Below are 23736 nucleotides of genomic sequence, written 5' to 3' on the forward strand. Positions count from 1 at the left end.
CAGTTTTCTGCTGACATGGGTTGTCAGTTTTCTGCACTCTCTTGGATTGTCAATTGTCTGCTCTCTAGGATGGTCCGTTTTCTCCTGTCTAAGATTGCCTGCCCCCTGTTCTCTGGAATTGTCAGTCTTCTGTTCTTCTGGGTTGCCTCTTGGTCCTCCAGTCTTTAGGTTTCTCTGTTTTCTGCTCTCCATGTTTGGCTGGCTGTCTGCTGCTCTCTGGAATTATCTACCTGTCGGCTGCTCTCTAGGATTGGCTGCTTCCTGCTGTCTGTGATTGTCCGTCCTCTGCTGTCTAGGATTACCTGTCTGTCTGTCCTCACCCTGGCCCACTACCAGCCAGTTATCTCACTTCGAGGATTGTTAATGTTCCCTCCCCTCAAAGATTCCCTATGTCTGCTGCTCGGACAGACTGCATGGCCGCTGCTTTCCTGGCTGTCTGTCTGTCTTCTGCCCTCGAGGGCGGTCTGTGTCCCTTTCGTCTGCACTCCACGACTGTCTGCCACTCCTCGGCTCTCCAGGGCTGTCTCTCTGCCCTCTGGTCTTCATCCCTGGCTCTCTCTACCTGTCCCCTTCCTCTTCTCTCAGTGACCGTCTGTCTGAGTTCCCTCTGCTCTTCATGTCTGTCTCTCTGTCCCCTCCTTTCCGCTCAGTGACTATCTGTCTGAGGGCCGTCTGCTCTCCAGGGATGCCTCTCTGTCTGTCGGTTTCTCCCTGTCTGTCCTCTTCCTCTCTCCTCAGTGACCGTCTCTCTGTCAACCCTCTGCTCTTCATGTCTGGCTGTCTCTCTGTCTGTCCTCTTCTTCGGTAACGTCTGTCTGAGTGCCCTCTGCTCTCTAGGGCTGTCTCCCTGTCGGCCCTCTGCTCTTCGTGTCTGGCTGTCTCTTTGTCCCCGTTCTCTCCTCTCAGTGGCCGTCTGGCTGCCTGTCATCTGCTCTCTGCTGTCGCTTCTCTGTCTTTAGTCCGCTTTTCATGGCCTTGTCCTCTCATCTACTCGCGTCTTCCTCTACTCTGCCGCGCTGTCTCTCTCTGGCTGTTTTCTGTTTTGCATTGGTATCTAACTGTCCTATGCTCCACAGTACTGTCTCTCTGCGCCTCTGCACTCCAGGACTGTCCCCCTGCCTCTCTTCTGCGTTACATATTGTGGCTCCTCTAATTCCCAAGGCTCTCTCTGTCTGTCTCTGCGCTCTCTGGGGCTGTCTTTCTCGTGCCTCTGCGTTACAAAGATGTCTCTGCAACACTACTTGACCTCTGTTTGCCTCTCTACTGCTGCCCGGGAGTACCTCTGCCCTTCTTCTGATGTACACGAGTGTCTCTCCGGGGATGTCTCCACCCTGTGTTGGTGTCTCAATTATATATTGAGTCTTTCGCGTTTTATTTTCCTTGTTCCCTCCTTCTCCATCTTCCCCTCGCCTCTTCCTTTCTTTCTCTCTCTCGCCTTAGCCCACACATTTCCTTCCATCATTCCTCACCTCTCACCATCTCTCCATCACTCTCGCCACTGTCGTCTCCCCTCCGCCTGCAGTCTCCCGTCTCTGTCTCGTTTCCCCTACTTGTGATACAACACCCCCCCCTCCCCCATGTCGCACTTACCTTGTCTACCTACTTCCCTCGCTCTTTCCTACCTGCTCATATTTTCCCCTTTTATCCCTCCCCATCCTCCTGGCCGTCTCCATCCCTCTGTTTCATGTTCTCCCCCCTCTCGTCTGAATCCCCCGTCTCCCTCCTGCCGGCGCACTTTTCTTACCTGCTGTTCCCCACTGCGCCTCCTTCCTCTCTCGTCCCACGCTTGCACGTCTCCCCCCTCGCCTTCCCTCCATCCCACCTCTCTGTAGTCTCTTCCTCTCTACCTCGCTCTTTCATCCCTCCATCCCCTTTTATTCACCCCCACTGTCCCTCCATCCCCCTCCCTCCTCTGCACGCCCCATCCCCGGCACATGCTCGGTAGTGATTGGGGAGGCTCGGACGGTATCATGTGAATCGGGGGTGGGGGAGCCGCTCGCCTGCCTCTGTGCACCGCCGGGGCATGAGTGAGAGAGCGGAGCCCGACGCTGCTCTGCTCCCTAGACCGAGCCTGGTGGAGCCCGCGGGGCCAGCACCGAGGAGCCCCCCGGAGGGCAGCATTCCAATACACACGAGACCGGAAGAGGTCCCGTTGGGAAGGAGGACCAGTGGTGAGCGGGAGGACCCGTGGCGAGGAGGGTCCCCAGTGAGGAGGAAGACCACCAGTGGCCGGGGCCCCTGGTGAGGAGCCGTCGCCGAGAACCCCGGGGGCCCCAGCAGCCGCCACCTGCGGCCCTGGGTGCTCGGAAGGCAGCTCCCGGCAGCGCGCCTTATGGGGAGCGCTTGACAGGCTTCCGGAGCTCGCCCACACGCGAGCAGAGAGCCCATCCGCCTGCCCACTGCAGCTGGGAGAGGAGAGGCGGGGAGAGAGGGGCCAATAGCACCCCGCAGAGCCTAGCAGACGCCGTGGAGAAAGGGGCCGGCAGGATCAGCAGCCCCCTGAACGAGGGGGGCAGCGACATCCTCACAGAGGGACCACCATCCTCACAGAGGGACAAGAATCCTCACAGAAGGACCAGCATCCCTACACAGGGGCCAGCATCCCAACAGAAGGACCAGCATCCCCACAGAGGGACCAACACACCTACAGAGAACCCAGCATCTTTCCGAACAGAGCGGCCAGCATCTCCACGGAGGGATCAGCATCTCCACAGAGGGATCAGCATCCTCCCAGAGAAGCCAGCATACCCACAGTGAGGCAGCATCCCACCAGAAAGCCCAACATCCCCAGAGTGGCCAGCAACCCCACAGAAAGGTCAGCATCTCCACGAAGGGAGGGGGCCAGCATCCTCACAAAGGGACCATAATCCCCACAAAGAGACCAGCATCCCCCGTAGGAGCGAGGCATCATTGGGACCGGCAGGACCTGGGGTACCAGAAGCCACTGGCGAGATAAGCGGCGCTGCAGAGGCGAGGGGGGGAGAAGACCCCCAAGGGCCGTGAGTGCCAACGCCTCCTGGGGAGGCCATCAGTCCTCTGAGGATCAAGGTGTCAGTACCCCACCCTACCCCCGAAGAGCGCTGGTACCACGAGGCACCCCGACGGGCATCGGCCGGAGTGGGGGCAGATGGCGCAGTAACACCGCTGGAGGGAGGGCTGGGGTGATGGCATCAGCTCACACGGACCCCAAAACCCGTCGCTGTCTGTACCCCGGGAGCCGCAGGTGGACAAACTGACCGGCTCCAGTCCGGGGAAACGTTGAGCCCAGTGCGAGAGCCCGTCCGGACCGAAGCGGGAGAGCAGAGCTGACTGGCCGGACCTGAGGCACCGGAGTCACAACCTCCCCTACACTTCCGGGAACCGAGCAGGTAAGACCCAGCGCACACGCGGTGTCTGCGGTGGCGCTGTGCATCCGTCCCTTGAGACACGCGCAGCCCCAGCTCCAGGCACTAGGGACTTAGCGCACGTATGGCCCACAGTACTGAGAGTATGCACGCCACCCGTCTTTTGTGAAGGGATAAGAAAAAGCAGGTTCCCTTGTTGTAGAGATGTGCGTGTGCTGCTTCAAGAGAGGTACTGGTCCGTGTGAGAGAGAGGACGAGAGAAAGACAGCGGGAGAGAGAGCGCGCGAGCACGAGGGACCACAGAGGACCGGGGGGCGTCTGAGGTAACTAACCTTGGGCATGCGAGCGCCTCCTGAAACGATCCAAATGAATTTTCTGCGTGACTCCAGAGTGAGGCCGGCTGATCATCGCAGGGCTCCAGTGAGAGCTTATGCACATTGCAGGGCTTCAAGGTATCTCACTGCTCATAGCAGGGCTTCAATGCAGCTTGCTGCACATTGCAGGGCTCCAGTGAGGGCTGCTGCACATTGCAGGGCTTGAAAGTATCTCACTGATCGTAGCAGGGCTTCAATGCAGCTTGCTGCACATTGCAGGGCTCCAGGGAGGGCTGCTGCACATTGCAGGGCTTCTGTGAGGGCTGCTGCACATTGCAGGGCTTCAATGCATCTCACTGCTCATTGCAGGGCTTCAATGCAGCTTGCTGCACATTGCAGGGCTCCAGTGAGGGCTGCTGCACATTGCAGGGCTCCAGTGAGGGCTGCTGCACATTGCAGGGCTTAAGTGAGGGCTGCTGCACATTGCAGGGCTCAAGGTGAGTGCTGCTGCTCATTGCAGGGCTCCAGTGATGGCCGCTGCTCATTGCAGGGCTCCAGTGAGAGCTGCTGCACATTGCAGGGCTTCAGTGCATCTCCCTGCTCATTGCACAACTCTAGTGAGAACTGCTGGTCATTGCAGGACTCCAGTGAGGGCTGCTGCACATTGCAGGGCTCCAGTGAATGCTGGTGCACATTGCAGGGCTTCAGTGCATCTCCTTGCTCATTGCACGACACTAGTGAGAACTGCTGGTCATTGCAGGGCTTCAGTAAAGGCTGTTGCTCATTGCAGGGCTCCAGTGATGACTGCTGCACATTGCAGCGCTCCAGTGAGGACTGCTGCACATTGCAGGGCTCCAGTGAGTGCTGCTGCGCATTGCAGGGCTTCAGTGAGGGCTGCTGCACATTGCAGGGCTCCAGTGAGAGCTGCTGCGCATTGCAGGGCTTCAGTGCATCTCCCTGCTCATTGCACAACTCTAATGAGAACTGCTGCACATCGCAGGGCTTCAGTGAGGGCTGCTGCTCATTGGAGGGCACCAGTGAGAACTGCTGCTTATTGCAAGGCTCAAGTGAGAGCTGCTGCACATTGCAGGGCTCTAGTGAGAACTGCTGCTCATTACAGGACTCCAGTGAGGGCTGCTGCATATTGCAGGGCTCTTGTGAGGGCTGCTGCTCATTGCAGGACTCCAGTGTGGGCTGCTGCACATTACAAAGCTTCAATGTGCAGCTCTTGTGAGAACTGCTGCACATTGCAGGGTTCCAGTGAGGGCTGCTCCAAATTGGAGGGCTCTAGTGAAAACTGCTGCACATTGCAGGGCTTCAATAAGGGCTGCAGCAGCTTACAAGGCTTCAATGCAGCTCGCTGCTCCTTGCAAGCCTCCAGTGAGAACTGCTGCACATCCCAGGACCCAATTAAAACCGGCTGCACATTACAGGGCTCCAGTGCAAGCTGCTGTTCATTGAAGGGCTCTATTGAGAACTGTTACACATCGCAGGGCTCCGGGAGGCCTGCTGCATGTTGCAGGAGCCAATTAAATCCTGCTGCACATTGCATGGCTCCTGGGAGAACTGCAGCAGGTTGCATGACTCTAGTGGGACCAGTGGCATATCGCAGGAATCCAGTGAGGACTGCGGCACATTGTATGTCTCCAGTGAGAACTGCTGCACATTGCATGGTGCCAGTGACAACTCCAGTGAAAACGGTTTCACACTGCTTTGCTCCAGTGAGGACTGCTGCACACTGCATGGCTCCAGTGAGAACTGTTGCACGTTTCAGAGCTTCAGTGAGATCTGCAGCACATTACAGGCCCCATTAAAATCCGCTGTTTGTTGCAGGGCTGCTGTGTGAACCTCTCCACGTTGCATAGATTCAGTGAAACTAGATGCACGCTTTACAACGTCCTTCAGCTCCAGTGCACACTGCAGACATGCATTCATAGCCCAGGCACACAGGAGACTTGTCTTACTGTCCACTGCCGGCCTTTCTTGCTATTCCGCGCAGACTGTAGTCCTTCTTTGATAACCTGTGCCCACTACACTCATTCATCAATATTCCATGCACACTGCAGATCTTCAGTGGCATCGCATACATACTACAGCCACTTATTGATGTCATTTGCACACTTCAGCATTAAGTGGTATCATATTCACACTGCAGGTCTTCACTGATATTTTATGCACACTGAAGGCCTTCAGTGGTATCACATGCACGCTGCAGCCACTTATTGATCTCATTTACACACTTCAGGCTTTCACTGATAGCGTTAAGTGGTATCCTATGCACACTGCAGGGCTTCACTGATATCTTATGCACACTACAGGCTTTCAATGGTATTCCAGGCACACTGCAGGCCGCCACTGATACCCCATGCACACTGCAGTCCTTCCTTGATCTCCTATGCACACTGCAGGTCTTCACTGATATTTTATGCACACTGAAGGCCTTCAGTGGTATCACATGCACGCTGTAGCCACTTATTGATCTCATTTACACACTTCAGGCTTTCACTGATAGCGTTAAGTGGTATCCTATGCACACTGCAGGGCTTCACTGATATCTTATGCACACTACAGGCTTTCAATGGTATTCCAGGCACACTGCAGGCCGCCACTGATACCCCATGCACACTGCAGTCCTTCCTTGATCTCCTATGCACACTGCAGGTCTTCACTGATATTTTGTGCACACTGAAGGCCTTCAGTGGTATCACATGCACGCTGCAGCCACTTATTAATCTTATTTACACACTTCAGGCTTTCACTGATAGCGTTAAGTGGTATCCTATGCACACTGCAGGGCTTCACTGATATCTTATGCACACTACAGGCTTTCAATGGTATTCCAGGCACACTGCAGGCCGCCACTGATACCTCATGCACACTGCAGTCCTTCCTTGATCTCCTATGCACACTGTAGGTCTTCACTGATATGCAACGCTCACTGCAGGCCTTCAGTGATGTCCCAGGCACAGTGCAAGCCTTCAGTGATACCCAATGTACACTGCAGGTCTTCCATGATACACATTGCACACTGCAACCCACCATTGACATAAAGTTGGATCTAGCAGGCCTTCATTGACATCCAATGGACACTGGAGGTTTTATTGACATCCAACGCCCACTGCAGGCTTTGAGGGATACCCACTGCAGGGCTCATGTGTATCTATTTCACACTGAAGTCCTTCCTTGATATGCACGGTGCAAACTATTGCTAATATATCTTCAAGCTGCAGGTCTTTGTTGATACTTACTGCACACTACAGGAATTCATGCAGTGCAGGCCCTATTGATATCCAGTAGTCATTGGAGTTTTTTTTTTATATCCAACGCACACTGCACGCCTTGCTTGATACCCACTGCAGGTGTTCATGTGTATCAGCTGTACATTGAAGTCTTTCCTTAATATGTACAATATCACAACGCTGCAGGGCTCTCTTCAACTTTCTTGATATTCACTGCACACTGCAAGAATTAATTGGAATCCAGTAGACACTGGAGGGTTTTATAGATATCCAACGCACACTGCAGGTCTTGCTTGAAGCCCACCGCCGACCTTCATTCATACCTGCTGCATTCTGAAGTCATTCCTCGATATGCACAGTGAAGGCAATTATTTATATTACTTGCACACTGCAGGAGCATCATGAAATCTGCTGCACACTGCAAGGCATTATTGATATGAAGTACATACTGCTATCCTTCATTGATACCTCTTGGACACTGGATGCATATTTTGTTCTCCGTTGCATGCTGCAGCCTCAGCTTTATACCAAACCAAATACTTCATTTATAACCTCTGCAGGCTGATTTTCTCCCTGCACACGCACACTGCAGGGTTTCATTATATACAGTGAAGACTACTGGCCTTTATTGATGCTCACTGCAGACTCAAATAATTCTTTGATGTCCAGTGGCAGCCTTCACTGATATCCAATGAACACCTGTGACATCTGTTGATACCCAAAGCACACTGCATGCTTTGCTTGTTATCCTGTGCAGACCCTCATTCATTTCTGTGACCCACTGCAGGCACTCACGCATATGCACTGCGCTTGCAACCCTTTACAGATATCCAGGGATACTTCAGACTTATTTGATACCCAGTTATGCAGTGGACAGTGTAGGTCTTTAGTAACATCCAGTGTACACTGCTGCCCTTGTTTGGTATCATCCGAAGGCCTGCATTTATATTCGCTGCTTACTGTGGACCTTTATTGAGATCCAGTGACAGTACTAGCCTTCCTTGTATCCAGTGTACACTATGAGACTTTATTGACGTTAAATGCCCCATGAAGGTCTTCACTTATCTTCAGTGTACAATGCTGGTGTTCATTAAAGTCCAGGGGAAACTGAATGCTTTCGTTTGAAGTTCATATGGCTTGGTCCAAAGTGGAATAGGGTGTGAGCAAAAAACGATGGACTTAGGCCCAGATCTCTGACTAGGGGTGGATGTTTGACATTGTTCAGCATTCCGTCCATCATCTGTTCTTTTTGCATTTGTCGCCCTAAGTGGAAAGGGTATGCCCAGACGTGGGTCCCATGCAAGCCATGCCACCGGATTCAAGCTAGCCTGGCTGATGAGGTGTGATAACCTGAAAGATGAGGGATGATACCCTGAAACCGGTCCCAGGATTCTTGTTTCCATTCCAGGGAGGACCTGGCCTGGCAGTTCGGGCTGGACTGATCCCATGAGGAGCAGGGTCAAGACTGATTTTTATATGGCGGTGTCCAAACTGGAATGGCGTGGCGAGCATAAAAAAAATGTATTTAGGCCCAGAACTCTGACTGGGGGTGAATGTTTGACATTGTTCAGCATTCTGTCGATCATCTGTTCTTTTTGCATCATGCACTCTGTTAGAGGACGGTTCTGACCCTCAGGTCTGCCCTGATTTTTCGATTTTTGACCACCTGGTTTTTGACTGTTTACTGTGAGGAAACCTCCTATGAGGTGACTCCCGCACAATAAACACAAGGTAAAATGGACTGCACGTGTTTACCGCTGGTGTCGCCGTGCTAAGGAAAGGCTGCTGTGGCGCAGCAAGGCAGGAGGCCCCGGGCAGGTTACATGTGATCATGTGTGCGCATGGATATGCACCCATGTGAGGGCTGTGAGAGGAGGATTCCTAGTGTGCGCAGCCCTAGAACTGCGCTTAGGTAGTCATGGTGCAGGAGGAACTATGCAGAGTGGGTGGTGACCTGGAGTAGGTCTCATGAGAGGGGTGTACACATGTGAGGGAGAGTCAGTGTGCTTACTGTCTTTTCACTGTAGGGACACCCAGTTCAATGCCAATGTCAGGGTGCTTAAGATATTTGCATTGGGGGGATACTCCATTGAATGTCAATGGGAAAGGAGGGCCTAGGGTGCAACTCCAGTTCTCTGGGGTCCACCGAGACCAGAGTCACACCAAAGTACACTGTAACCTGTAAGAAAAGAATGATGCAGTAGGTTACAGGAGCCTAGTTGTACAACTTATGGGTCATCCAGGGATGTCATCTTTCTCTGCCTCAGCTCAGGATTAGGGCCAATTACTGCTCTGTCCAGTTGCTGGAGCAGGGCCTAGCATCAATCAGCCAGCTGTCATTCCGTGCCAGGAGCAGGCTGGAGGAGCCCTGAGAGGAATATCAGGTAGGAGGGGCTGAGACTTTCAGAGCACATGTGGCAACTAACTCCTGGAGGATGCCATCTTGAGCTATCCCAGAAGACTGTGCAAGAAGGAGGGGACGGGGGCAAGGAAGTGATGTGGCACATCTGGATAGGCCAGAGGTGCAGACCTGCTGGACACTTCCGCCCCCACTTAAAAGGTCCTGCACAGGGGAGAGCTCTCTCTCTTGGCTGTGCTTCACTGCTGGACACTGGGACTTCAGATGGGCGGCATGGACAACTGGAAGGAAGAACCTCCTGACTGCCCTTGGGGCAGGGACTCTGCCCCTGAAGGATCCCAGGCCAGCGAGGCAAATGCCAGGGCCAGGCAAGCTGGCCCCCTTACCCCCCCAGAGGACTAGTTGGGGGAAGGACTGGGCTAGCGCAAGGAGAGCGCGCTGCCCAGAAGGAAAAGAGGGAACCCAGAGGAAAGATTGGCGCAGGAGTCAGTGGGACTGGCTCCCTGATGATCTGGGACCCTTCCAGGCCAGGAGGCCTAAGGAGAGTGCTCCTGGTGGCAAGGGCTTGTCACCAGGAGCGGAACGACACAAGAATGAAGAAAATCGGCCCTTGGGGGCACGAGATATCACAGGACAAAGAATGGCGACCTTTGACCTTTGAGAAAGCAGCTACGAAGCGCGTGGAGCTCCGCAGCTGCTTGAGACTGTGCCCCCAGGGTGGGCCAGGGCCTGGGTGCAGCCCAGGAGAAAGAGGAGCAAGGGGGGTGCCGTCGCACTCCCCCTCGCAGAAGAGAAAGGGACCCCGGACCCCATCCCGGGGCCCCGTGAAGCCTGGTCCCGTGTTGGAAGTTGAAAGGGGGGGCGCCGTCGCGCACCCCCTGCCGCTGGCTGTGCAAAGGGGACCCCGGACCCCATCCCGGGGCCCCCAGCGGCGAAGACCAGCCGGGGAGCGCCGTCGCGCTCCCCATGAAGAAAGGAGTAATGGGGGGGGGCGCCGTCGCGCACCCCCCAACAGAAGAGAAGTCGGGGAGTGCCGGCGCGCTCCCTGTGAATGTGGCCATCGGGGCCCCAGACCCCATCCCGGGGCCCCGAACAGAAGAGGGCCTGGGGGAGCGCCGTCGCGCTCCCCACTGAGGAGGAGAGGAGCCCCGGACCCCATCCTGGGGCCCCGAGAAGAGGAGGACTCCGGGGAGCGCCGTCGCGCTCCCCGTTACAAGGAGGAGGGGCCCCGGACCCCATCCCAGGGCCCCGAAGACGCACGGAGGAAGGGGGAGTGCCGCTGCACTCCCCCCGCGCGGCCCGCGCGGCCCGAGCGGCCGCAAGCATCCCTGAGTCTGCCCGCTGGAGCGGGCAGACTCCCAGTCAGCTGGCCGGTTCCCGCGGCAGCACCCGGAGGTGCTGGCCGTGCGAGGAGCCGGCGGGGGCGGCCAGGGATGGGCTCCCTGAGCCGCCCTCCAACGAGGGATCCGCTTTTTGGTGCGGGGGTGTCCGGGTGGGACCGGCACCCCCAAAAACAAAGAAAAGAAAACAAAGGCACAAAAGAAAAGGCACTGCGGCTCTCCCATCGCAGCGGGAGAGCCGCTAATCATTTATGCAGCCGCCCCAGCATGCTTTGTGGGGCAGGGGCTGCTTATTGAGCCCCTAAAACGCCTGTGGTGGTCCCAGGGAGATGGGGGCCACCACCAACGGAGTATGAGGAGACAGGGGGAGCTGCAGGAGCAGCGCAGCCTCCCCCCAACATCTGTTGGTGTCCCCACCCTAGGTAGGGTGGGACACATGAGAGATAACCCTTCAAGGGTTGGATGGATGTTTGAAGCACAAGCTTCAGTGAACTTTTGTTCCTGGTTGTGCAAGGGGGTCTACCATAGGTGTAGGTTGGTATGGCCCCATGTATTCTACTGTTATTTTATTGTTAAGTAGGAGTAATCCAAAAGTAATCTCAAAGGAATCTAAAAATAATCCTGATGGTTATAATGCTAGAATTTAGTCTCTTATGTTTCCTGAGTATGCTAATTTGAATAGTGATACTGACAGTCATCTCTTGGCAAGATGAAAGTATTTAATCACAACTGTAGGTATCATAATTGCACTGTAGTGTTGAATACTGTCAAAATGTTCAAATGTCAAGGGGGGCACTGGGATTGTTTTGCCATGTGGATTGTTGGATTATATTCTCCCTTAAAGAGACTTGAGAGATTACATACTGTTTGTCCAGAGTGATTCTATCACTTTGTATATATTTGTAGATTGTTGCATAGTATTGAGTAGTGTGTGTGAATAATAAATGTACTTTTACTTTATCAAAAGAAAAAGCACAGACTGGACATTCATTTATTAGGAGTCAAGCTTGCGTGCTTGTGAATGGGGATTACTAGCCCACACCACCTCCCTTGAGTAAGCCTTGGACTGCTCTGCAACGCTACCCTATGAGAGTCAAGCGATACAACGGGGTGTTTGGTTCCCAGTGGCGGTCGTGTGCGGACTCGTTACTTGTGTAGGCCACACAAGAAATGACCCACCTTCCAACACACTCTAAAGGCCTTCATTCATATCCGCTTCACTCTGCAGGAATTCACTGACATCCCATGTGTACCGCAGACCTTCCTTGGTATCTACTGCACGATGCAGGCATTCATAGATATACATTCACTACAGCACTACTATTCAGTATGTCCCTTGTTCTTATCTGTTGTACTCTCTATGCCTCCAATTGAGATTTGTCAATCTGCAGATCTCTTAAGTATGCTTGGACTTTGCGGGCTTCCATCGGTGAATCTAGAAAACTCTATAGGTCCATTACTGCTAATCCTTCACAGGCTTCCATTGAGATCTGTTGAACTCAAGACCCTATTGGTAGCCATTGCACTCCGGAGACCTCCAATGATGTCAATCGCACTTTGATCTACTGACGTCAGTCGTCCTCCCTCTTATATCCGCGTCACTGTGCAGGCCTCCATTGATATCCGCTGATTATTATAACTATTCCTGGGTACAGGTTTCGAAGTTTTGCAGTTCTCAAAGATTTCTCTAAGTATGCTTGGAACTCTGCAACAGCAGCAAATCCCCAAACTTTTGTGAATTCCAACACACAAACATTCACAGACATTTTCCATGACTGTAAGTGTGCAAAATGTACAGCTGTGCAAGGGAAAAATGTCTTCTAATGTGCGCCAATGTGTGCTGAAAAACCTATTCTCTCAACCTGTTGAGCTTACATGGTCAAAGACTTTTGGAAATCAGGGCCCATGTTTTCATTTAAGTTGTTTTCTCATCTGCTTGCTAGCATCTGCCTGCTTATTCATACACTACGATGTTTGAGAATAGAGACAAGTTAGGCTGCTGTTCTTGCAAGTACTTCTGGGTGTGTTTTTTACTGGGATCCTCTTGTCCCACTGACACTCTTGACACTGTGTAAATGTTGCATTTTTTAGTGGTAGCATGAAGTGCTTTTGAGGCAGCAGTGCCGGGCCTACTTTAGCAAGTTTACTTATGAATAGTCTGATCTGTTGGACCATCCACCAGCAACGGAGGTCTCAGGGCGCTTTCCTGGCTAAGGATACTTTCCTTTCCATCCTATATGCTAGAGTGTCCCCGAGTATCCCCAGTAGTGCACACTGTTCCATTCTCCTGGCTTTTCCTGGTCCCTTTCACTGAGTCCTGCACCCCAGCTTCTGCTGCTTCCTGCTCGGAACCACATGTCAGGGTTTCCCTGACTCAGTGCTTAATTTGTAAATAAAAACGTGCCGGTGCTCAAAGCCCTCTTCTAAATACACGGCTTCTGGGAACACGGAATACTGAGGCGGCGTAATACTAAAGCCATCTCGGGCCTCTTTATTCCATTTACATTCACCCCCTGCCGCTTCAGCTCACTCTTGCAGCTTTCTGCTTTCTCCCTGTGTGACGCTTTTTCGCTTCCCTCTTCCTCCGTCTTTCCCATATGTGTCTTTTGCTCGCCATAAGTGCTTGAGGCAGAAAATTAAGCGCCGGCCCTCAAAAATAAGTGCCGGTGCTCTGCACCGGAACCAACAAGCACAAATTAAGCATTGCCCTGACTACTGTTTCCAGGTCTGTTCCTTACCCTTTTACGACCTCAGTCCCACACCTCAGTCCCAGATCAATGCAGTTCTTCGGTTGCACCTGCACTCTTATCCCTCCTAATAGATGTTCTTATAATATGCCAAAACGTGTGCATTCTTTTAATTCCCAAGGAATCTTTCATCTCAGTTTGGTCGTCTAGTGTTCTTTATGTCTGTTTGTTGAATGCACATGAGCTCTCATTGCTGCCTTAAATTGAAAAGCTGATTCGGATGATATCACGGGGGGGCGGTATGGAGTTCAGCTGCATGGTAAACCTTTGGATTTTTCTACTGACACCTTTTGTCAGTAAAATTAGCAGAAGATATCCAGGGAAAGTGGCGTAAACTTGAGAAAAGTCTGCGGAAACCATAACAGCGATTCCCATGGTTATTCCCCATTCCATAGATGAAAATTCATAATGGCCATGGTAATGGTAACTCTGGGTGTGGTATTACGTATCTGTTTTCATTCACTGCCTGTAATGAGAGCCATGACCATAAAAAGATAGATAATACCCTTGTCTCCTATGCAGGACTAAGGTGGATAACGGCCGGGCCACTGGAATTATGTGACAGATGTTAACCAAACTATGCAGCGGGGTTAACTACATTATATGGTAAGAAAAGGCAAATTTTGCTGCAGAATGGGACATATTTTTTAATAGGATTACTTCATAATTTTGTCATTTTTACTCACTGGAACATTGTCATCCCAACGATTTCACCACATTAATACGTAGCAACTAAATGAAGCAGTAGGCAACTGAAATAAGACTAATCAACTTTTGCGAAGTGCTTTCCACTGACGGGAACACTTGTCACCACATTTTTTGTGACTTTTGAACTAGAAACATTTTTTTTTGTTAAAATCTGCAGATTTTGCAGAAAATGATGGATTATGTGGCAAATGTGGCAAATCCATAATTTTGCGAAAAAGTTTGCAGCTGCAGAATCGCATAATTCCAGTGGCCCTGGATAATGGCCTGGTAAAGTCTAGCAATGGAAATGGTGGAATTTGTGAAGGAACTGTTAAATCTTCCAGTGGAGGATTCTCATTTATTGGAGAATTTGCCAGGGAAGGTACCTCCTTGATAGAGATAGTATGACGGTCATAATTCTGGCGGAAAATTCATCCAGTGGAGAATTTAGCAGCTTCGCCATTCTATCATGATTTTCAGTTAGCACTCAGCGATATATTGGGGCCTAGGCCCTTAATAACATTGATTCACACTCCCCCCACATTCTAGCTTTACCTATGGTGCAATCATGTCCCACAGCTCCATTCTCCACAAATGCTCTGAGAAATGTACTGTAATCTTCAGGTCTCGAGAGACTGGCTGCAACCTGCAGGTCTACATGAGGAACGATTGAGATTTCAGCTACCCACGGAGTGTACTGCAAGCTTCAGGACTCTCTTGAGACGAGCGTTTGATAATCACATTTCACACTGACTGTAATCTGCAGACCTCCATTATAGACTTATAGTCTGCTGCTGAGGGATATACCGGTTGTTAAAGGCCCTGTACCCGAGTTATAGGGCTGAGCCGCAAGCAAGGGCCTAAAACGGAGGAGATAGCTCTGACAGTAGAATGTTCTAAATTAAAAAGAGAGAAACACAAAGACAAACATTGGAATGGTGGAGCAGAAGTGGTATACCAGCCATAATAAGCCCGGGGCTACTCCATTGTCTTTAATCGAGTTCTCAACATTCCAGTGTTCCAATAAGGATTGCAATTTGCAGACTCCATGGAAAGGAACCGTAATCTACACACTGTAGTCCCCAAGGACTTCATTGTTGCCATCGTGCAAACTAACACTGAAAGGAACTGTAATCTACTGGCCGCGGTCTCCTGGGTCTTCATTGTTACTAACCTGCAGACCCCCACAGGGGGGACCTGCAATCCGCAGGTTGCTGCCTCCTGGGACCTCATTGTTACTAACCTACAGACCCCCACAGGAGGGTCCTGTAATCCACAGGCTGCTGCCTCGTGGGACCTCATTGTTACTAGCCTACAGACCCCCACAGGAAGGTCCTGTAATCCGCAGGCTGCTTCCTCCTGGGACCTCATTGTTACTAATCTGCTGAGCCCCACAGGAGGGGCCTGTAATCCACAGGCTGCTGCCTCCTGGGACCTCATTGTTACTAATCTGCTGAGCCCCACAGGAGGGGCCTGTAATCCACAGGCTGCTGCCTCCTGGTCTTCATTGTTACTAACCTCCTGAGCCCCACAGGAGGGACCTGTCATCCACAGGCTGCTGCCTCCTGGGACCTCATTGTTACCAATCTGCTGAGCCCCACAGGAGGGGCCTGTAATCCACAAACTGCTGCCTCCTGGTCGTCATTGTTACTAACCTCCTGAGCCCCACAGGAGGGGCCTGTAATCCACAGGCTGCTGCCTCCTGGGATGTCATTGTTACTAACCAGCTGAGCCCCACTGAAAATCTTTGCTGTTTAGAAGCAATCTCCAAAACGGGTGTTTATTTCTGAAAATGAAGCAAACAGTTTCCGAGATGCACCCCAAGCGCGCCCCACTGTAGGGGAGAGTCGAGGGTCCCAGTCACCAGTAAGGGCATCTGTTCCAGCCCGTCTGGGATGCCAATGACCCTTTTGGTCTCACTCAGGGATTCCACAGTTTTTATTTCTCTAGCACAGACTTCACCCACCCGGGTTTCAGGGCGCTGTACAGCGCATTGTATTAATATGAATAGAGGAAGCATATGGTGGGACAATTTCAAAGTGATATGCAAAGTGTTTGCCAGAATAGGATGATAAGAAGCACTGAATGAAACAATGTCAGATCTCTGTATACAAGTGTATGCCATAGCAGGGGCATGTAGTGTAACACATATCAGAATCACTGTCCAAAGCGCTTGTGATCACATGAGCAGACGAAGCACTAGCACTCAAACAATGTGGAGAGTAGCACATGAGGAGTACTCAGACTGTCACGGCTATGTGATACCTGGCAGTCACGTGTAGATCACTGTCACTTTATGCCACATGTAAACCCTGGGGTACTGAACAGATGTTCTGTCAAGAGCATGAAACTCAACCAAAAGGGTGGTAGAAAAAGTTGCCCTAGTACAGAAGGGTTAAACTAGTTAAGTACAAGAGAGGAGGTTTTTCCAAACCGTTTCATTGGTTTTAGTTAGACATACATTGGTTTGCCCTCAGTGCATCACTCTATCCTATACATTTCATGTATGACATCATCCTTTCCGCTGTGATGACAACACTGCAAGTTCAGTAGCATTGGTAAAGCACTAAACAATAACACCTCTGCAGGTTGGCAATTATGCAGGTTAATGAGAGCAGTAAATTACAAAATGAAGCTGACCATCCCCATGTGCACTGAGGTCAGGTAATAAAGTCGTCCTCAGAAGAAGAAGAGAATGAATAACAGGGATTATTGCAGAGAACAGAAGGGAGGGGATTAGGGGGTGCTCTGCAGCTGTACTTGTTAATTCCACTGTTGTCTGTAGCTCCCCTTCAAAGATCCCCCTGGCCTGTGGGCCGCCTTCTGGAATCACAGTGGTCTGTAGATCTCTTTTGCTAATCCTTTGTATTCTTTATTTATATTTTTCCAAATATTGTGTTAACTATGTGCAGAGAATCGATCTTGTTGCTTTTCAATTACGAAAAGAGTCAAAGGTAACGAATAGCAAATCATGCAATCGTTGTCTTACCAAACACATTTGTGGGTACATTTCCCCCCATTCTCACCGCCATTTATTAAATTGTGATGGAGGACTGAGCATTGTGTCAGGATAGGTATATCATTTTTTTATAAGTGGAGGAGCTATGATAACAAGAAGGCACATATAATTCTACTCTGAACGAACACATCTGAATATAATAAGTCAATATTTTGATGTATTGGAGTCTAGGATATAAAATGATAAGCAATTAAGCACTTTAACACCCGATATGGAGAATCATAGGACACAAGAAACTACAAACCCGAGTTCCCCTAAAGTTCAACAAAATCTGTTTGGTGAAATATGCCATTTGAGTTTAAATACGTGGGATTGGTGGCAATGAAGCCCAGCTGTTACAAAACAGTATTGACATTATTTAGAGCTTGCAGAATGGAAGCGTGGCGTAAATCGGCATTTCTGTCATTAGCCCACAGTCACATTTATACCGACTCATTTGGAGGTTAGGCGGGCTACCAGGCTTCTGATGGCAGAGGCTCAGCGGGTTCCACCACTGGAAACCAGTGGCGACCCGTGCGCCAGAGGGACACATTTACGGAAGACCTGTCCACCACAGGGACACCGGCTGCGGTGCCTCAAACATTTACTGAAGACCTGTCCACCACAGGGACACCGGCTGCGGTGCCTCACACATTTACTGAAGACCTGTCCACCACAGGGACACCGGCTGCGGTGCCTCACACATTTATTGAAGACCTGTCCACCACAGGGACACCGGCTGCGGTGCCTCAAACATTTACTGAAGACCTGTCCACCACAGGGACACCGGCTGCGGTGCCTCACACATTTACTGAAGACCTGTCCACCACAGGGACACCGGCTGCGGTGCCTCACACATTTACGGAAGACCTGTCCACCACAGGGACACCGGCAGCGGTGCCTCAAACATTTACTGAAGACCTGTCCACCACAGGGACACCAGCTGCGGTGCCTCAAACTTTTACTGAAGACGTGTCCACCACAGGGGCACCGGCTCGGTGCCTCACACATTTACGGAAGATCTGTCCACCACAGGGACACCGGCTGTGGTGCCTCAAACATTTACTGAAGACCTGTCCACCACAGGGACACCGGCTGCAGTGCCTCAAACTTTTACTGAAGACCTGTCCACCAGAGGGACATCAGCTGCAGTGCCTCAAACATTTACTGAAGACCTGTCCACCACAGGGACACCGGCTGCGGTGCCTCAGAATGTTCATCCTATTTAGGAATTAAAAAATAGTAAATAAATACTTAATTCCACAATCATCCAAGAAACAAGCTCTTCCTAAAAGAAGGTGTTTGATGGGCCTGTCCTCTAACTGTGTACCACGTTCAGTCTCTCTACGTCCTTAGGTCCTGGGCCAATACCTTCAAACTGGTTGCCTAGGGCATCATCATACATCATCCAAAAGACCGGCCTCCTGTGGGAGTCAGAAGAGCCTCCTGCCATTGCGGCCAGGCTTCTCACGAGGATGGAGAGACCCTGACTTTCATGTACCGCAGAGATCCAAAGCACGGGTGAAGCACTAGCCCCCTAAATCAGTGACCAAATGGCAAGTCTTCTGACTCTGCACACTCACCTCACAGAGCTAAATGTGGCTCTAAAACGTGCTGTACCCAGCCTATAAGGGACTCATGTCTTCCAACAAGTTGTCTCCATCCTGCCATGCTGGAGGGCACAGTGTCTCCTGTGTGCTCACAGCTGTTGGTGACTGCAACCTGCTTGGGGTGCCCTACAACCTGCCAGTGTGCCTTTAGCAGAGACAACACTACTATGGGGTATGGGACAGCTGTCCCCTCTTAGCCTGCACTTTGCCTCTGGGCCCCCAGCTGTTGGCTAGCTGTACCGTATACTTACCAAGCATCCCCTGGCTCATTGCGTGAAGCAGGAAAAGACAAAATAAAATGCCTTCCTCATTGAGAAATCCCTTTGTGACACAGGAATTACCCAATCCAAAAGCTGCAGCACCAACTCGTCCTCATCCCTTGCCTGGGATTGTCACACCGACCTTCATCGGTTAATACACAGCTTCAGAAACGTGGACACAGATTCACTTAAAAAAATACTCCTTTACTTGCCCCTAAGCACGTAGGGCCATATTTATGACCTGGTTTGAGTCGCTTTTGCCCCACGCAACGTGGTGCAAGAGCAATGCAAGCCTTAAGTGTGATTTATGAAGTCATGCATGCTCACCCTGCATTTTGCAGCACACACAGAAAGAGGGAAAAGCCTCCCAGGATTGTTTTTGTGCAGGAAGGTGCCCCTTCCTTCACAAAACAATCCTGCAAGCAACACAGGCACGCTTGCACATTGGTGCAAGAGTGCCTGCGTTGGCGCTAGGCTGCCAATAGGGGACAGGGTAAAGGGCAGGAATGTGTGGGATTCTTTTAAATACTGCGCATTCCTGCCCTTTCCCTGTGACGCAGCTCAGTGCTCAAAGGTGACTTCCTGCACTGCCCTGCACCACAATGCCCATAAATACGGGCAATAGTATTGTCTGAGACTATGGCTTGTTTTGGATTAACCCAACACGTATCTCAGTTCACCACTTCGAAACTGATACTTCTGAAAAAAATCAAAATAAGAAAAAAACAAACAGAGAAAAGGGAAAGAGGAAGTGAAATATGGAGGATACCACCTCACCACCCCACCCCGTTGAAAAATGAAGAAAAACAGAACAAAAAAATAACAAAAAATGGAGCTGGAAACATAGATAACAGGATACAAAATAAAGTTAAATGATAGGGAAGAGAAGCGAAGGGAAGATGAAAAGGTGACACAGAAGTTTTCCTGTTAAGAAAAAAGAGAATTAAAAAAGTAAAAAAGCTGAAAGAATTAAGGGAGTAAAAGAGGGAAATCAAAGTGTTAAATCAAATTAAAGACAAAATACAATAAGTAAAAATAAAAAAAAGTGAGATAAACATTCGCACCTCCAGTAGTCTGGTGTTGGCTGACAGCCTTTTGGTTTTGTCAGTTCTTGTTTTGTTTCTTTGTCTTGGCTTTTGTAAAAGTATATTGTTGGGAATCAGCCAAGTTTTTGCCAATATAAAAAAATTGGTTAAAGGCATTTTTTCTTATTCTTGAAAAAACACACATTTCCACAGTAATCCCCGGCACTGAAGAGAACTACTTTGTGGGCGAACTCGATCCTTGTGAAAGAGCAAAATTAGATGATACACAGTGATTTTAGCCAATGGCTTGAGTGGATTGACCCACTGCCCCAATGTGTATGCTGTAGTAGGTTGAATACAAATATAAATGACACATAAACAAACCAATGGAGGAAAAGGGCTGGATGAAAGACCCTTTTAGCCAGTATTCTACATAAATTATTTTATATAAACCAACAGGTCTTGGCTAACCCCAGACCTAAAAGTGAAAAGTAAAAAAAAAACAACAGCAATTATTGTTATTTGTTTATTTTTGCTCCCGATTGGGTGTTCAGTGATAAAAAATATGGGATGTAATATGCACTCATTATTACACCTGTCACATTTAGAATGAGCAGTGCTAAAATTGGAGGTAGTGAATTTAGGGGCATGTCTGCCAGCTCCTTGCGCCTCCGTGCACCACATTAGCTCCACTTGTTTAACGTTAATGTGGCGTTTTTGTTGCATCATATTTACAAATGCAAGCATTGCGCCACTTTGTAACCCCTTGTGCCACGTTATGCCTGCGCCAGGCATAATGTATGCAAGGAGGACGTCCCTCCGTTAGAAGGCCCAGAAAAATGGTGCAGTGAAATTTACAACATTTCACTGCACCATTTTTAGCGTTGTTCTTTATTCCTGCGTTAGGCAGGCGTTGAAGTGACGCTCCCATTGTATTCAATGGGCCTCCCTTGACTTTGCTGGATTAGTGTCATCATTTTTGGCGCTAATCCACCAAAGCACAAACAACAGCATCATTATTTTTGACGCTGTTGCCCTAACCTGCGCCATTGTGCGCCATACTGTTAATACGGTGCAACCATGGTGTCGTTAGGAGCCGTGGGGGGGCAAAGAAAAGTGGCACATCGTCTATGATGCTCTACTTTCTTGTAAATATGCCCCTTAGTGTTCAAGCCCTAAACAGTTCTAGTGCCAATCTAGAACCGCCTGCCGCCTTCGCCAGTTGTAGCTCCACCCCCCAGCTGCCCATGTCCCCTGTGCAGCTAGTCGCAGTACTTCTCTCATCAGGAAAACCGATGAAATGTTCCTAATGTGACTGTTCTGCTATGATCCTAAAAGCCACTTCCCTGCCTCGAGATATCATCTGGGGGAGGGTGCAGGCAGGATCCGGGCACTTCTGTGTACATCACTTACCGCCGTGCAACGCTGTTCCTTAGCAACACAAGCAAGTCTGTCGGTGCAGTCTCTCAGCATCGCCTGGGTGTGCAGGCATGGCTGCTTGCCTGAGCCACGGAGAGGCGGGGGCCAGGGACCCCTCGGCTCAAGGAGGCACAGTGGGCGGAGCTCCCCAGACTCAGCTCGCGGTCTCTGCCCCACGCTTCTTCAAACTTCCATCCAAGAAGGCTTCTGTCCCTGCAAGCTTTCCGCGAGGAGCCTGTTTTGCGACCAAACTGAGAAGGGTGACTCAAAGCCCAATCTTTCAGAAAAAATACAACTGTTCTCAGCCAACCCCAGTTTTTGGCCAGGGACAAAGTTGGAAGCGATGAGAAATTAGATTGTGCTCATTACCATTTTAATTCCTGCAATTTAGCCGGTAATGCTTGTTAAACAAACCCATTTATCTCGCGATACTATTACCTGGTGCTGGCGATAATACTTCACCTGACCAACAGAAGCATAATTCGGTGCATGCCCTAGTCTGACCTAGAAAAACATTCATTTGCATACAAAAGCCTGGTATTCGACAATCTTATAACACAGTATCTGGTGTCATAATTTCTAGAGCTGGCTGTGTCCTCTGCTACCAAGGAACATGCGTCTTCCAGAGCAGAGCAAAGGGATAGGGCATTAAATAATGGTGTCATGGCTCCCACTGTTACATCGAATATAATTCTGAGCTCTTGAGCACACTGCTGACACTTTTCCTTGCACTATCAGAGATGCACAGTTGTCCATCAGAGGCCTATGCCTGTTTAATATAACACACAGCCCTATCCATCATGGAGATACCGCGCTGCCTATGACACAACAGTTATTACAGATAGAGAGGTGCAGCTATAAGAGATACAGTGGTACTTCTGTTAACAATGCAGAACTACATTTATTGGGGACACTAAGGTACATCTGTTATAGAGATACAGAGGTACATCTATTAGAGATACAGTGGTACATTTATTAGAGATTCAGAGGTACATCTATTAGTGGTGCATTCATGAGTGTTATATAAGTACATTTACTAGAGACACAAAGGTACATCTATTAAAGATACAGGGGCACATCAGTTAGCGATACAGAGATACATTTATTAGAGACACAGGACTATCTAAAACAAGATTGTGTCACTATTGTTGCGGGAGGTGGAGAGCTTTCTATATAAGATACCACAATGTCTATCTGAGATACGAAGATGTCTGTAAGACACACAGAGTACATCACTATCTGTCAGGGAGGTAAAAACCTCCCTATCGAAGGTCCAACCATATCTGTCAAAGGTAAGAAGGGGTCTATAGAGAATCAGAGCTACCTATAACAAGAATACTTCACTACCTAAAGCTTCTTACTTAAGTTACAATAATATTCTTTAGAACTGGGGTCGTATGTCAGAACACTGACCACAGACTTATTGCACTACGAGAATATCATAGCAAAAATATTGAAAATGATAAAATCAAGGCGGTATGTATATGTTGTTAAGTTCGGATTTAGTATTCTTAACTCACATCTGCAAACTTTGACAATAGATACATCATCAAGGTATAAGGATGTGGAGTTAAGTAGAGTAAACATATCCTTATCTCTATATTTCCTTACCTTCACAATATTTTGGTTTTGAATATTTATATATACTATGGTATTTTTGTGGCATGATATTTAAAACTCGATATTCTGTTACGGTACCAAGAGGTAGCTGTTCTGACCAGCTAGCATAAAAAATAATGCATTGCTATAAAGCTTCCTATCTAAGATATGTCTGTCAGCAATACATAGATGCCCATCAGAGGTGAAGACCTATCAATTAGAAGAATACGTTGCTGTCCATTAGGGGTTGAAAAGATTACTATCTAAGATACAATAGTGTCTAGCAGGCATGCACAGCTTCAATCAGAAATGCTGAACTATCTATAGCACGATACATCACTGCCCATAAAGGAGATGCTATCTGAGATACAGCTCCATCAGAGCAATTGAGTTGTCAATCAGAGATGAAAACCTATCAATAGCAAGATACATCACTGTCCATAGAGGAGATACAAGCTGTCCATCTGAGATATAACAGTGTCAGCGGTATTGAGATGTCCATCAGAGATGTAGACCAGTTGATCACAGTCCTGTCTATAACAGGATACATCACTGTCCATAGAGGAGATACAAGCTGTCCATCTGAGATATAACAGTGTCAGAGGTATTGAGATGTCCATCAGAGATGTAGACCAGTTGATAACAGTCCTGTCTATAACAGGATACAACACTGTCCATAGGGGAGATAAAAAAAAATCCCAAGCTACAATAATACCTATGGGAGATACTAAGATAAGTATCAAAGATCCAGCAATGTCTTTTGGAGAAATAGGGAGTGTGTTACAGGTATGGTTC

General features: G+C 49.5%; 1 protein-coding gene across 1 annotated transcript in view; it reads left to right on the forward strand.

Annotated features, from left to right (window-relative positions):
- Window positions 1-1907: 1907 nt before the first annotated feature.
- Window positions 1908-23736, forward strand: part of SHANK1 (SH3 and multiple ankyrin repeat domains 1) — a 1404784-nt gene continuing 1382955 nt past the window's right edge. The window contains exon 1 of the mRNA XM_069200994.1: window positions 1908-3368. The gene's annotated coding sequence lies outside the window, so the exon portion shown is untranslated. The remainder of the gene's footprint in view (window positions 3369-23736) is intronic.

Source organism: Pleurodeles waltl, chromosome 7, assembly GCF_031143425.1.
Source record: "Pleurodeles waltl isolate 20211129_DDA chromosome 7, aPleWal1.hap1.20221129, whole genome shotgun sequence".
In the NCBI taxonomy this organism is placed as follows: domain Eukaryota; kingdom Metazoa; phylum Chordata; class Amphibia; order Caudata; family Salamandridae; genus Pleurodeles; species Pleurodeles waltl.